The sequence below is a fragment of the Aythya ferina genome, assembly GCF_964211825.1.
Source record: "Aythya ferina genome assembly, chromosome: 2".
NCBI classification, from domain to species: domain Eukaryota; kingdom Metazoa; phylum Chordata; class Aves; order Anseriformes; family Anatidae; genus Aythya; species Aythya ferina.
The window spans coordinates 154,759,865-154,776,850 of NC_140297.1; positions in this window are offsets into that span (position 1 = coordinate 154,759,865).

The window sequence follows — 16,986 nt, forward strand, 5'->3', positions numbered from 1 at the left end:
AGAAAAGGTAAAATAATGCAAATATGAACAGATTAAGATGTATCAGAAAGCAAAATATGGGAAAAAAATATGAGAAAAAAAAATATCAGAAAGCTAATAAATAAGACATGGATGCTGATACACTGTCATTTAAGAAAAAAAAAATCTTATTTACATTTTTTCTTTTTTTTTTTTTTTTCTTTTTTCCCTTTCCCTTTCCCTTTCCCTTTCCCTTTCCCTTTCCCTTTCCCTTTCCCTTTCCCTTTCCCTTTCCCTTTCCCTTTCCCTTTCCCTTTCCCTTTCCCTTTCCCTTTCCTTCTTTCTCTTTCTCTTTGGATCTGCAGTACCATATGCCTGTGATAACTACAAATAATAGAAATGAATTCTTATGACTGGATGTCTCTGTGCCAGTAATTATGAGTTATTTTCACAGGAATGTTATAAAATTACCTACCTAAAGGGCCTTTCTGAGAGTTTTGTCATCCTCTGTAGTAGTAGTGAGAATAGCTGTTTACTAATTCAGCATTTCCATCTATAAAACTAATTCCATCCTCACACTGTAGTTCTATTTGGGGTTCCTGGCACGTCATTTATTTATTTATTATTATTTTTTTCCCAGTAGACCAGGAGCTTCACATTAGAAGCAGAGAGTAAAGAGTCACTGCAGTAGTAAAGATCCTACCTTTATACCCTTGTGTAACTTCAGTAGGAAGAAATAGGACTGAGTAAAAAGGAAAAAAAAAAAAAAATGCAGCTGCCTTACTGCCTGTAAATTTAGCAGACCTGGCTCTGAATAAACACAGAAGGAGAAAAACTCTGAAGACAGGTGTTATTTTTACTGACATTCTTCATTCTTTAGTTAGACACTGTTTCAAAGTGTTTTCTTATGCTTGAATGATCAGCAATAAATAAATTGAAGTGAAAATGTGCTGGATAAGTGTTATTAGGAAAAAATATAGATTGCTAGCTGAAGTGATGTTTCATGATACAACACAAAAAATAAAGTAAAGCAAAACTCTTGAGGTTGCAACTGGTTTGCATTGAAAAGTCAATGAGTATTGATTTTAAAATGAACTGTTTGCTTTCTATGGCTATTGATATAGAAGATTTTGATAGTTTCAAAAGAATAATATGACAATTAGAACTGTAGAGTATTTTTCTCATTGGACTAACTAAAAATATAATAAAACTGCTACAGAGCTTTCAAAGATATAAGGCTTTTTATCTATTGAAATACAGGGATCAAAATGTTGATTCGTCTTATACTGGCATTTAATTGAAATTTAAACTAAATCAAAGAGACTAAGAATAAATGAGAATAACCACGTGGAGTATTTCTTTCAATGTCAATGACTGACCTCTGCAGCCACTCTGAAAACACAAGTGTTCTGAGAAATCAGGAGAGGCAGAACCTTCTAATAAGGGTCTGGAGCTCAGGAGCATCTCTCTGGCTTGTTTGCTCATGGAAAATCCCTTTTCTCTCTAGCTAAAATTGATACAATTAGTAGCTCCCTACTCACAGGTCTTTGCAATACTATAAGAGACGAAATTAGCATATAATCAAAGTAGGAAGTGAGTGGGAGTAAATGAGTATGTGTATTTGATGGGTATCACCATGGTTGGTGATTCAGAGGCTTCCTGAACCAGAAGAGTTGTCTTTGTATTTAGTAGCATGTGATAAATATTTGCCTCTATAATTTGTCTAATCCCTGTCAGAAAGTTTCATTTCTTAGAAATCCATTAATGCTGAAAAATTTCTATTTTTCCCTATTCACTTTCTCCATGCCACACCTGATTTTACAGACTGATACTGCACCCTTTCAGTGTGACTCCTTTCCCCCACACTCACAGCTGTTGTTTTGGAAGCAAAAAACTCTTTGTCTTACCTCATATGATCCTCATAAAGAACATGGTATGATCATTCTTTCTCTAAAATAAAATGGGTCAACCTTTCTGTAATACATCCATTCATAATTTCACTCTTTCTAAAATGAATAGAAATACATTCACACAATTCCTTTCGAGAGGTTTAGGTATATTCCATAAGGCAGCATAAGCTGTAGCGTCTTTGTGTACACCACCCATGAAGATTAGAGAGATGCTATTTTATCATGTCTGTGCTTCTTTCACAGTTCAGTTTAAGTGAGATGGCCACTTTTTCTGCAGTTGAAATTTGTCAGAATGAGCAACAAATTTTAGTTACAGAAGTGTAAATACTGTATTTCATAGAGTAATGTAAACAGAACTATTGTTGACAGGTAATAGGACTCTGATATCATTTCTACCTCCTCGGATCACATTCTGCTGTAGGCAAGAATATTGTTTCCCCACATTAACACAGATATATAGCTTGTTGCTCAAGAGACTAGAGAAAATTAAGGGTTCTTCTGGGTTTTATAATCTGCATTTCTCTCTCACTTATAACAGCTCAAATATACATAGATAATTAAAGGCATGAATTACTTACTTTCACTTTCCAAATGTATGTGTGTTTTTAGCATCCTGTTAGATTAATTATAGATCACATTAACATTCATTCTTGCAATTAACATTCTGTTATCTGAATGGGTAGTAATTACTGTTTACAGATTAATGGAGTCTGTTAGCTATCCAGATGCTTTTACTCAGTTACATTTGGAGATGGTCAACACAGCTTTTAAAAATTTCTTTCTGGTAGGTGATTCTGACCATCTCAGATGCTACTTGTGCTGCTGAGATCCATGTGATACAGCTGTTTAAAAGAGATTGCAATATGTTTTGTATGGCACTGAAGTGTAAACCAATTCAGTAACTGATGAAGAACGCAAGAGCTTACTTGCTAAGAGTTATAACTCAGAATGAGAACCTGAGCTGAAGCTGCTGAGCACAGAAACAGAAGGATTCTGGTAGTCGAGGAAGCTCTTCACTGAGTCTCCTGTGCAGCTGCATCTGTTGACTTTCAGATTGCTCTGTGCCTAATGTACAGAAAAGGGAATAAGGGTGTGGTGTCTTGGCTAGGGATGCCTTTAGGAGCTAGCTGGCTGGATTACAGTTTTATTGTAACAAGTGCCAATGCTCTGCATTTTGGTGCAGAAATATAAATTTATTTTTAAATAAATTTTCGCTAGGTTAAAATTTTCAAAGCTTGCAATTTTATTTTCATTTTACAGAAGGAAATAATATTATATGCATGGTTTATTTTGCACTTTAATATTACATAGTGATAAGCATAAGGCCAAGCCTTCAAAGAAACTTAAAGACTATGGCTCATAAATATGAGCCATCTTAGGTATACCCATGAGTACCTAAGTAACAGTCAGCCCAAGCAGTACATAGCCTTCACAGAAGCTGTCACTCTCAGTCGAGAACTGTCTTTTTCCCCTTCTCTTATGAGACCCTTGAAACTTGCACAACAGCTATAGGTCAACAGGACTGTAGTGGGTAAAACTTGGCTAAACCTAACCTGCAATAGTAAAAACATTTTTTTTTTTTTCTCCTGGAATTCTCCTGGTTGCTATCTATCAGCAATAATTCCAGGTTTGGATTTAGACTTCTCTAAGAAATGGTTGGTTTAGCTGCCTAAGTCCTAGCTGCCAAAATACTAGGTATAACATCTGTTAATTTTCAAAATCATTAGCCTCATAGACCAAATAATAAAGCAATAAGCATTAATGTCATAGACAGTGGAATCAAGTGCACCCTCAGCAATTTGCAGATGACACGAAGCTGAGTGGTGCAATTGATACAACAGAAGGAAGAGATGTCATCTAAAGGGACCTGGACAAGTTTAAGTAATGTGCCCACATGAACCTAATGAGGTTCAACAAGTCTAAGTGCAAGGTGCAGCACTTGGGTCAGGGAAATCCCAGACATGAGTGCTGACTAGGAGAAGAACTTATTGAGAGCAGCCCTGCAGAGAAGGACTTGGGGGTTCTGGTGGACAAAAAGCTTGACATGAGCTAGAAATGTGCACTTGCAGCCCAAAAGGCCAACTGCACCCTGGGCTGCAGCAACAGAGGAGTGGTCGAGGGAGGAGATTGTCTCCCTGTGTTCTGCCCTTGTGAGGCCCCACCTGGAGTGCTGTGTCCAGGTCTGGGGCCCCCAGCGCAAGAAGGATGTGGGGCTGTTAGAACAGATGCAGAGGAGGGCCACAAAGATGATCAGAGGGATGGAGTACCTCTCCTATGTAGAAAGGCTGAGAGAGCTGGGGATATTCAGCCTAAAAAAGAGAAGGCTCGGGGGTGACCTCAGTGCAGTAAAATGTCATAATGGTACTCTGTTGAGGTAGTGCCAGGTGAAAAGGGTGCAGTTGTACGAGGTAAGATGTCATCACAAAGAATAAGAAATAGAAATCCCAGAAGGCACTTCCTCTGACTGAAGGTAGAAGCTTACATTGACCTTACCTTACATTGGATACATTGACCTCCATCTCCAGGCAACCATATCTCTAGGAAAATGGATATTTCATTTGAACTTGAGGCCTCTCTTTCAGACAGCTAATACTCAGTGGAATATACTACACCCAAAGAGAAAAACTGTCTAATGTTGCCTTGGTGAGTTTGGATTCTGTTCTGGCAAAATCTGCATATAATGTGGATATTTCTTCAATTAGATTTACATTAAAAACACGTTATTAGCTATCACATAGTATGTAAGAGGTAGTAGAGTCTTATACAAACCTTTAAGGATCTTTAAATTTGCCTCATACAAGGGTTTATGGCCCAGACAGTTATTGGAATATGTGCAATCTCATAGTGAATTTAGAGAGCTATGGGGTTAAGAGATTTGCCATATGTCTTCAGCCCTCCTGTAAGTGGCAGTGGTTCTATTCATATGTACCTTGTACAAATCCTGAAGAAAGATGGCTGAAAAAAGGGTTTTGACAACATAAATATATCTTTGTTAATAAGCTCCTTTGGAAATCTGAACAATCTTCCAGGATGTCTTCCCTTTTCATTTCCTTTCTCTGATATTAATTAATTTTCTGATCATCACTGATGGATATGTTTCAAGAAAGCCCTATTATGTCAAACTGATTTATAGAATAAAACCTCTATTTACTATTCCTGGATCCTTCTGCAATTAATATTGTAAAGAGTGTGCTATTTATACAGTCAGGGAGGCATTTCATCAGGGCAATCACAGATACCTCTTCCACCCTTAGCAATAGTAGTTCTTAAAGTAAAACTCCAGTAAATACCTGAGGACTCTTTTAGTCTTAGGCTCACATATATACCTTCAATATTTGTAGCTGGAACTGATTATGAGTTTAGTCTGTATCTACATTAATCTGAGTTAGCTTTGATTTTATGTTAACTATCTGCTAATCCACCAGTTAATCAAAAAATATAGAATCAACTGTGTTAACAACAAAGACCCTATTACTTTTGGTCTTGATTTTTCATCCCTGAAATGAGAGATTAGCACCATTAGATCAAACCACCTGTGGGATGAAGGGGACAAAGAAGGAGCTATATTGTGGTAGTCAGGGAAAAAACTACACATATTCTGAAATTGTTTTAAAAAAATACGGTTCTAGGTTTTTGTCTGGGATCCATCTCAAGCAGTTCAAGCTTAAGAACAAACTATTGAAAAAATAGGAAAACATTTTGAGCATCCTATCGGAAAGAATGTTTGAAAGGTGTGGTTCTCCACAGCTATTATGCTATATGGATTTACAAACTATAATTCCAACTTCTGAACAGGACAAAAGAAAGTGAAAAATAGAAGCTAACTGAACTGATTCACATCACCTTCACAACTGAATTACTTTGATTTACAGGGACTGAAAATTTTGACCATTGAGATGAATTATGTGGATGTGACTTGAGAGTTATTATGCTGTCTACCCTGGTCTTCTATGAAAGACTGCTGCCATGACAGCAGGGTTGGTAGAACAAAGTACCAAATCCTCAATTTCCATGTTCACACATTTGTATATTATTGCTAATACCATAGGTGTTTTAATGGGGTCATGTTCAGTATGTGCTGTAACATAGTCAACAAAGTAAAATTTCCTAAAATGATCAGATAAGTTATCTGGCACTGGCAGAGAACAGGCACTGACGTTAGTCAAACACTCGGTTTAATCTTGTTACTCTATACTGAGTCTATTATCTGTTGATGGGTGGCAATAAGAATTATTAGCAGGCAAAATGAACATCAGGGATCCAGGAACTGTACTAAAACATCTGTTTTTCAGATATCCAACTAATAAGAATGGTCATTAACAGAGCAGTTCTCAAAAAGATACAGCAAGAGGTCAGGAATTTTCCTGATGTAACTGTATTTCATTTCCATAAACCCAATAAATAAAATAAAACCTTTGACTTTTTCAGGGAGTTGGGGTAATGGGACACGGAGATTTCACAGTAAATCATTGGTTTAATTTGGCCTATGATGCCTGCAGAACAAGTAGTCACCAGGTAGTGACCAGTGCAAATGAAAGTGCTGATTTCAAATGGTCATGGATCCCCAAAGTTATTTTTTTCTCTTCACACCTAGTGACAGATTTGATATTCCGTTACATTTTCAACTACAATTTATACAGGAACATAAGTGAGTAACATCTCACCCCATATTAGGGAGCAGAGCACTTGAAGATTAAAGCTGGAAAAAAATAAATAGATTTGAAGTTTTTCTAAATCTGAGGTGAGGTGTATGTTCAAAGGTCAACTGGACTTTAAATAGACAGAGATCAGTCCTAATGGAGTATTTATATCAAAAGTTGGCCATTTAAGTTTTATCTCTGATGTCATCTACATTTCTAATTAAGAACTTATGCCACAATGAGAAGGCTTTAACTAGTACTGAAGGACCTAGTTGCTCCCATTCTGGAGCAGTTTGCTCCTGATGGATGGACCCTGTGGAGGGAGCAGTTCTTGAAGAGCTGCTGCCTGTAGGCAGCCCCCACAGGCTCAGTTTGGGAAGGACAGCATCCTGTGGGAGTGACACCACGAGGAGCAAGGGCAGAGAGGGACTGTGAAGGAGATGAAGTGTCAGGGACTGACAACAGCCCCCATTGCCTGGTCACCTGCACTTCTTAGGGGGAGAAGTGGAAGAGGGTGGATGGAGGGGAAGGTGCTTTTCATTTGCTTTTAGTTTATCACTGTGCTAGTCTGCTAGTGATAGGAAAGAAATCAATTTAATCTCCCCATGTTGAGTCTGTTTTGGCTGTGACTATAATTGTTGAGTGAACTCCCTGTCCTTATCTCAGCCCTTGAACCCTTTCCATCATATTTTCTTCCCTTTCTCCTTTGAGGAGGGGGTATGAGAGAACAGTTGTGGTGGAGTTCAGCTGCCCAGCTGGGTAGGAGCCAAGAGGAACACCCAGGCTGAATGCCTCATTTTCATCCTTTTCCCTCTTTTATGACACTCTTTTCAGACAAGAGAAGAACCTACAGGACTCCCAGTCAAGAATATCAGGAGAGCTGGCTTACTGGTGTATTATGTAATGTGTCTGCTTCACTCTAATAGTAGAATTTTGTATGAGAAGCTATAACTTTCTGTAGCTGTTTAAGAATATTCACTTCTCTGTTAGATTAATCCAATAGACACAAAACAAGTCCCCTTCCACCATTCTCTGTTCCAGCATTGCTGATTGTTTTTATTTTATTTCAAACAAATCACAAAATTCTATGTTGCAATTGTTGATAGACTGGAATCTTCATTTTATACTCAGGTGAAACATTGGCAAGTGATCAAAATGGGAGAAGCTTAATACTGTTATACAGTTCATCTCTATATTTCTTCTGTTCCTTGTTGCAGTAGAAAATTTCCTGTAAATTGAATTTAGGAGAAATAAAACAAATGCAGTCAAGATACCATCAATACCTTTTAAAGATTTTGACTATGGAAAGTAATGTTTGTACTTAAAATAGAAGTTACAAAAACTCATTTCCCTTCCTGTTATCTATATTCAGGTGGTCCTGTCTCTTTTTAAGTGAGAACAAGATAAACAATGAAAATCAATTTCAAGAAATATTCTTCAACTATGAAAATGAAAACAAAACAAAATGAGAAAGTTACATGCTGCATTATGTTTCCTCATATTGCTGAACTCTACCAGACTCTACATTGAAGATCATTGGAAAAGGAGAACTGTCTTTCAAATTAAAGAATTGTGATTTATGTGATTCAATTTATTCATGGCACATGATGACAAGAGGCAGATAGGTGACAGCCTATAGTAAAAAAAAATAAAAAATCCACAGAACAAGCAAAAACAAACAGTTGGGTTAAGTATAATGAACAATCTATCTGAACACTGAATTGGTGTTTTGATTGTTTTGACTCCATCAGGTTAATAATATCGTCTTCTTTATTTTCCCATCTAACAGGTAACTAAATACATGAAGTACATCATCCTTCTGAAGATGGAAGTATAATCTACATTCAGGAAAGAACTCAAGTATAAGACGATTTTTTGCCATAGTCAATTCTCAATAGGGAAGGGTCATCAAACCTGTGCACAAGTTTGAACTTGTGCTTTTACACCACAAACCTCAAAAGAGGATTTGTCTACTTGGGAATAGAACAGGAACATATTTAAAATAACCACAGTCTCACATCTTTTGTAGTATTAAATAACAGTGAGCACAAAAGCCCTGTGGTCTTCTTTCCTCCAAAAAGAACTGTGCTGGCACAAATGTTTACCCACTGGGTTACAGGGAATCACTGTGGTAGTAGGTATTGATAGAATTTAGCACAACAATCCTCAGCCTGTCAATTGTATTGCATGAGCTCCACTCGGCCCGAAATGATGATGACACAAATAGCACGTTGCCAAGTGGCACATAACGTAGGGATTAAAATCTCCCATTTTATGGAATATCTTTTTCTCTCATGTTTCTGTCTATAAAATATGATAATATCACTTTTACACCCCCCAATTGTATCATAGGGCAATCATGCTAAAGACTGTGGACTCCATAGTGTTCTTCCAAATATAGATTATAAATAAATATCAAAATGACTAGCACAAAATTCAGTCTCTATGCTTTTTATTTTTTTATTTTTATTTTTTTTTTTTTTTTTGGGGGGGGAGGGGGGGTCAGGATCTTGAGGGGACTCAGAGTTTCCCACCTGTAGCCTCTCCCCATCCCCACTTCTCCCTGTAGCTCAGGGTCCTATTTTGGTCTCCCCAAGGATGGTAGTCTTTGCAGCAGTGAAATCGTAAGATGCTGGTGTCTTTGCCACAGCCTTGCCCTCCTGGACCATGGACTCCAAGCAAACTGGACCTACCAAACTGGACTGGTCAATGTCCCAGTCTTGACTCTCCCCATCTTCAGGGAAGTGGGCAGTTGTCAGGGGTAGGAGTGCCCTCAATCTTTATAACTTTTTATATTTGTTAAAGATGTTAAAACGAGGCATGTTTCAGTGATGCCAAGTCTATTTGGAGGGCAGCAACTAGTGATGTACTGTAGGGGTCAATACTGGGTCCAGTCCTATTAAATATCCTCATTAACGATCTGAATCATAGGGCAAAAAATATCCTCAGCAAGTTTTCAGATGACACAAAGCTGGGAAGAGTAGCTGTTATGCTAGAGGCAGGTGCTGCCATCCAGAGGGACAAGGACAAGCTGGAGAAATGGTGAACATCGACTTGAACATTAGCCAGAGGTGTGCCCATTCCACAAAGAAGACTAATGCTTTCCTGATGCATTAGGAAAAGTACTGCCAGAGATGTGCCAAAAGGTTGAGGACATGATCTTTCCTATTCAGCACGGGTTTGGCCATACCTGGAGTCCAGTTCCAGACTTCCCTGTACAAGAGAGGCCTGCACATACTGGAGAGAGTCCATTGAAGGGCCATAAACATGGTGAAGGGAATGTAGCACCTCTCAAAATCAGAGGCTGAGAGAGTTGGGACTATTCAGCCTAGAGAAGAGAAGGCTAAGGGAGGATCTTACTGATATATATAAATACCTGAAAGGAGGATATGATGAGGACAGAGCCACATAAGGTGGACTAAAGCTATCACTCCAAGCTTTCTTCTTTCTGTTTTGGTAGTTTGCCTCATTTATTTGTTAAAAAGCTATGAGTATTCTTGTGTATTTGCAGCAAAGTAACATTTTCCAACACATGAGACAGTATGACCCTTGCAAAAGCTGGGTGAGGCCACAATAGAAGCAGAGTGCAAGGAAGGGTGCCAGAAGTCACCCAGTGGTAAACAGCACAGTCATAACTTGAGACCGCAACTGCTGATTTCATGATTGCCACTTCAAAGGTACTAGTTCAGCCTCTCAGATAAGTACTTAAAAAAAAACCCTGCTCCTTTTAAAGAAGAGTTAGCAAGCTTGTTAGATCTTTTTGTGAAAGTCCTTTAAAAATGTTACTAGGCTATTTTAAACTGCTACCCAGATATTATATTTTCCTATTAGTGTTTTGAAATGAAAAACTAAAGGAAAAGAATAAGTAGATGCAAAAAGAAATTCTGTGGTTATTTTATTTTATTTTATTTTATTTTATTTTATTTTATTTTATTTTATTTTATTTTATTTTATTTTATTTTATTTTATTTTATTTTATTTTATTTCCTCTAACTTGTTTTTTTTTTTCACAGTAGCAGGAGCTGGAGCTACTCTTTCAATATCAGGTAACTCTGTAATTTGAGGGAGGACTGACCAATCAGCTAACACTGATGGTGAAAATTTGGGATTGATATAATATTCCATTTTCTCAGGGTGAATCTCAATGATTCATAAGCACATGTCTAAAATACAAACAGATTTCTAGATAAGTTATTGATTTATCTGAATCTAGTATTTCTCAAATTCCTGTCCACTGTAAGCATTTTGAACTTAAAACTCTGGCCAGACCGATGTCTGAAGACAGCTGGAAATTTCCAGTTGCTGAATGGGATAAATTCTCCCAATGACATTTTTAGATCAGTGGCTGAGTCAGTGCTTTGGTGGCATGTACTGTGAACCTTTGAGCTAATATCCATGGCAAATGATACTTCCAAGAACAGTATTTTTTTTCTCACTTTCATCTCCTCAGACTGCCTGCAGCAATGGCTGACTCAGTTATCGATTAGTACGCTGAACTGTAATGAAGCTGAAGTAAGGGACACTCAGTTGAACCTGTTTGCATGTCAGTGCTGAATTTCACTTATTGCTATAGCAAAAGCATATTGTCTTACTGTATTCATTACTCTGGTGCCGTACTTTAGGGCTGATTGCATACTGAAAACTTCTGGAAAGAGTCCAGTTCTAAATTTAACTACTAAATAAATACGTTCAACACAGATAAAATTACTGCCCAACAACACAATGATGGCTCTTCATTTAATATACAGTACTGTTTACAATACAATACAACATGCTGTGTTCATTTCAGTGGATAATTAGGGATAGGTTCTCAATTTCACTGTAATTGAATATAAACAATCCCTTTGTTTCAAACTGTATTGCATTGCATCAGATACTATTGTTAAGAACATTGTTTTCTGATATACATCCACAAAACCTCTTGTAGCTTAAGAGACTGGTTTATTAAAATAACTCCCTCCCTCCCCCCACAGGTACTCAAAGTTTATATTTAGTATTAGAAGTGCTTTCTTAAGATGGTGTGCTTTCAGGAATAGTAGAAAAGGGATATTGGAAGTCCACAACCAGTGATCGAGGAGGCTACTTATCTGCTGCTGAGTTTACACAGTCTCTAGCTTTTTACCATTGTAGCAACTCAAAGACGGCAAATGTGATCCAGCAAGGCATATAGTAATGCATTTAAATTCTAAGGTAAGCATGTGAGGAAGTTGGATTGAATTGAATATTAAATCACTGCTAAATTTGGGTCTTGTGTTTTGGAAGACATATTTTCTTTTCAACCTTCCTCTCTCTGCTGAAAGAGTGCAGGGTTTTGGATTGCTTGTGCCTTCAGTGATTGCAAATGGTAAAAGAAAGATGACTCTGGAGTTGTGCTTTCATAGTTGTAGATTTCTAATGACAAAATCTTTAACCTTGGGAGCACAGCTGCTGCCATGCCAATTTCCATGTCATCACTCTACATTCTGAAGAATTCTTCTGCTCAGTGTATGAGGATTCATTCACTTTGAGTGCAGTACAATTGTACCATTTCTCATGTTTTAAATTTTGAGTTTTGTACTACCTACAAGCCTATGTTGTGGAATAAGATTCCTATTAGGGTGATATTGTGTTTGAACAAAAAAGACCTTTGGCTAATAAATCTTAGAATCTAAATGCAAGGCTCAGCTATATGGAAAGAATAAAGAGGCCAAAGAAGCCAGGATTTGCTCAGTACAATAGTGACTGCCTATTTATTGATCTATTTTCCATAAGAGCAAAAGGGAGGTTTAAGGACATTAACAAAACAAAAAAACAAAAACAAAAACAAAACAAAACAAAAAAAAACCAAACAAACAAGTAGTCTTGCACAAATAAGTTAGTTTTCGTCCACCTCAGTGTATGAAGATAGATTGAAAGGTTGAGTTTGAGGCAATATAATGAGAATCACTGTAAGATCAAAATTTAACCAGAACATTATTACTTTTGCAAGGATAGATTGTCCTTCAGACAGTTTAAGGAATTTGTTGAGCTTCCACTTATAAACACTTATACTGTCAGTAACTTCTAAATTGTTTAGTGCACTACTTTGAGTCTGGACAGTGCTTGTTTTGTATTTGTCTGTACTTTTTATTACAGGTTTGCATTGGAAGAGGTGTAGAAAAATGGCTACAAGATGGATCAGAGGAAAAAAGCTCAGTTTATATGGGCTACTGAAGATAGGATTTGTATTTGATTCCTATCAGCGCTTTGACACTTACCAGTTCTATGTGCTGCAGAAATATATACAGATATAAGAATTTACAATAGTTTATATGATTTTGTAAATTATACTTAGCAACTTCCATTGGAGTTTTCTCACACTCCTTTTACCGTAGAAATATATATATATATTATTATGTTCTTTTATGTTTTATTCTGTTCCCCATCCACTTGAGTGGTTTGTTTAATCAAAAACTCTTTTCACTTATTTTATATCACTGTGTAACTACCTAAGATTTTCTTTGAGTTATGAAGCTTGTGTATGTTGCTTCTGAATCACAAATCACATAAATTGCTAGAAGGGCATTCTTATTTTAATATCCCCTTGAGACCTAGAAGAAAGCTCTTATACCCAGACTGACACTATTTCACTCAGTAGCTTGATAGAACGTGTCATCATCATTTACTATTTTATTTCTTTTCAGCTTGGGATGTGTATATGTTTGTGGAGGAAGACTGGCTTAAAAAGAAAGTAAAAAATAATGTTTTCATTACGTGCTTGGACAAGGCATACATTTTAAGTTCTCATTTTCAGAATCAGACAAAACACTGCTGAAGCTTAAATGACTTCTTAATAGTACTGGGCAATTTAGATGCACTTAGAAGCGACACAGCTTCCATTGCTGGCCAATTGTTGGAGGAAGTATCATTTGTCAAAACAGTTTCCAGAATGCTCCATTTAGTAAGTGTCTAACATACCTACATATCAAAGTCAATCTAAAACATTTTTCGAAGTGTTTAAAAGATATGTAATAAATTTTAATAAACGTTACTGTTGTATATTCTGTTTGTATCTCAGAAATCATTTGCAAAACCATACTCACAGTGACAATCTCATGGTACACAGAGCTTTAATTCTGGCCTTTGACTTTCAAGAGAACTAGCTATTAACTTCTAAATTGCAGCAGCTTTCAAAATCTGTTGAGCTGCAGACTTTGTAAACAATCTAATCCAAGTAGGTATCAGTATATATGGGAAAAGAGGAGAAAGTTTGATGGTTAGAGGTAGAAAAACAATGAACATGCTGAATAAATTAATGGAAGATATTACTGGGAAAAAACAAACCAAAACAAAACAAAATGGAAAAAAAAAAAAAAACAAAACAAAACTATCAAGGAGTGTATTGATAGGACAAGGAGCAATGTTTTTAAACAAAAAGAGGGGAGACTTAGATTAGATATAAGGAAGAAATTCTTTACTCAGAGGGTGATGAGGCTCTGCAACAGGCTGCCTGGGGATGCCCCATCCCTGGAAGTGTTCAAAGTCAGGTTGGATGGAGCTTCGAGCAACCAGGTCTGGTGGGAGGTGTTCCCACCCATGTCAGCAGGGCTAGAACTAGATGACCTTTAATGTCCCTTCCAATCCAAACCATGTTATGAGTCTATGAAAATCAAGGCCCTTCAGAAAATTTCTAAAAATCTAGATTTAATTTTCCCACCTCTAATCACTTTATGCTTTGATTGTGATTATAATATGTGGGTCCTGTATATTTTCCCCTTGCAGAAGACCTTTACTCCAGGTTGAATGTCTTCATTTTTTGTAAAATGATAGAGGTGTGCACTGCAAATGTGGAATAAGAGGAAATTTTTATAATTTTATATTTTATATAATTTCCCAAATATGATGAAACTTTGTACCCAGGAAGGAAGAACATTGTATTTTGAAATTATTAAACCCTTGTGTTTTCCCCAGAACTGGAGAAGCAATACAGATGATTTAGAGCATAACCTGATTTGAGAAAATGATTTATTCAAACACCTTACATTTTCAAGCCTATTTGTTTCTTTGCCTACCCCCTAAGATATTTGTGGGAATACCAGGAAAATATCAACACAGTATTGGTAATAAAATTATTACTGTTTTGCTAACATTTACTTCCTGCATTGAGGGGAGCTGATTGTGTTAGAGTTAGTCAAACTTACTCAAACATATGAGAAAAGCATTTACAGTTAATTATTAGCAAGCCACTGAACAGCATTCTGTTCTAGTCTGGTCTGGGCTCAGGGCCTAATCCTAATGGATTAGGATTTCCCGTGTGAATAGCTTTATTCAAATCAAGGATTTTGTGGAAACAGCAATCCTCCAAATTGGGTTGTAGGAAATCATCACAGTCAAGTTGTTAAGACCTTTGCCTGGATGTGAAAAGGGTATTTTCCTGAGATTTGCAATGGACTTGCGCTCTGACCTTTGGTGAGTGCTTTAGCCTTTATGTTTGATCATGTTTTGACCAGCCTGTAAAATATTTGGAATCAGAAAACTTTCTTTCTGCAAGTTAGTGTCCTTCTGCTTACAGCAAACATCCCTATAATATAAATAGCTAACCTGCAATCCAGAGCTACGAAGCTGTGCTTGTTATTAACTCTGCCATCTAGCTAACATCCCCCTTTTACCAATCTTCAAAGGCTTCAGGAAAATAGGAATGAAGAAATATGAGATTTATTTCTACATATTATCACAGCAAAGACAAAAGAAAATCAATTCTGATTCAAGGTTTGCAAGTTCTGCTGGGATTTACATTGCCAGAGCAATTTTGCTATTAATACTTACCAAAATAATGCTGCTGAAAATCAGAAACTTGAAAAATCCTTGCATTTCCATATTCAGTACCCTCTTTCTCCCCTTTTAAAGATGTCTTTGTTTCATAATTCTTTTAATTCTCTCTCTCTCTCTTTTTTGTTTTATTTATTTATTTTTTTTTTTAGTTTTTCTTCCCGGATAGCTCATGTGTTCCTGTTTAACACTTTCTTTGTAATATTGCAAATCCCCAAAGCTTTGGTAGATAAATATATATCTTTGGAAATGTGCATGTGCTGATACACGTGTGATTTAGTTTATATTAAAACTGTTGAAGTGTAAAATTTAACAATTTAAAAAACTTATCACACTATTGATTATCATGCAGAGGAAAACTCAGTCTGAGAGACACTGACTAAAATACATCTTATGAAAACTACTCCACAGTATGGAAAAAAATGGAGAACAGTTTTGTTTACCTACATTAAGTGGATTCAAAGGATGAGCTTCCAGAAAACAGAATCATTGCTTGCAAATAACACTTTTTGACCCTTTCTTATTTGTATAGGGGTTTGGAAAGAGATGATCAGATCTTCTCAACTGGTATGAAATGTCATTTCTCTGTAGTTCTGTGCCACTGTGCCTTTTACAGAGTTACCTGATGCTTTGGGCTAGCCCTGATTGTCCTCATCCTTCTCCCTCCAGTCCTCTGGGGATCCCCTGCAGCTCCTGGACCAATCCTTCCAGCATCCTGTCAGCTCATTGGCTATACATTGGATATACAGTGGATTCTACAGCATATAATTATTCAAAAGGGGGCTTTACAGACTCAGTGGAAATAATTTTTTTTTTTCCAGTGTTATCAGAGTCTTCTTGGTGACATGCTATAAAGATATGCTACTTGCTTTACACCCAACATAGTAATAATGTGAAGTGGGCAGAGGCAGTTATGAAGGCCACAAGAAGTAAGAAGGAATTTGAAACGAGGTTTAAGCATCTGTGACAGATATGCAAACCCTGTCACTGGATAAAATAGTTTAATTCCACAGAGCACAGAAGAATTTAAACAGAGTGGTGACAGGCTATGGAGATGGAGAGAAACAGACAATGGAAACTGAGGTCCAAAATGTCATTAAAGGAACAACATTGGAATACCAGAATCAGCAAAATAGCCTAGTCTTCCCAACAGTGATCCTTTAATTGAAGCTATGCTATTTTATAGAAGACATCACTTTATGTAATGTATAGTTGTTGATAATAAAATTATTCTTCAGGGGCTGTAGTGTGTCATTCTATTTGTGCTTTGAAATAAGCCAGAATATGTATTAATCCTCACAGATGGGACTCCTTTACCACCTCACTGAAAAAACCATCTTGTGAATGGGTCTGTAGGATACCCATAGTTGGTTGGCCTTACCAGCAAAAGGCAGTAACCGTGTGCAATAATTTAAGTGAACTTTATTTTTAAATTTTATTATTATTTTTATTTTGGTGGGTATTGTACAAACACAAACATGCCAGACCATATTAAGACTTCAGTAAAGACCGTGCACATTCTACTGCAGATTATCATCTCAAAATTATCTTCATCTCAAGAACAGGCCAATAAATTAAGAAAAATGTCATTCCTCACTGGAAAGACAAAAAGATATCTGGGCTATACAAAACCCTTAGGACTCTTGTTTAAACTCAAGAGTAGAGATGAACAAATAATTAATTCTTATTTT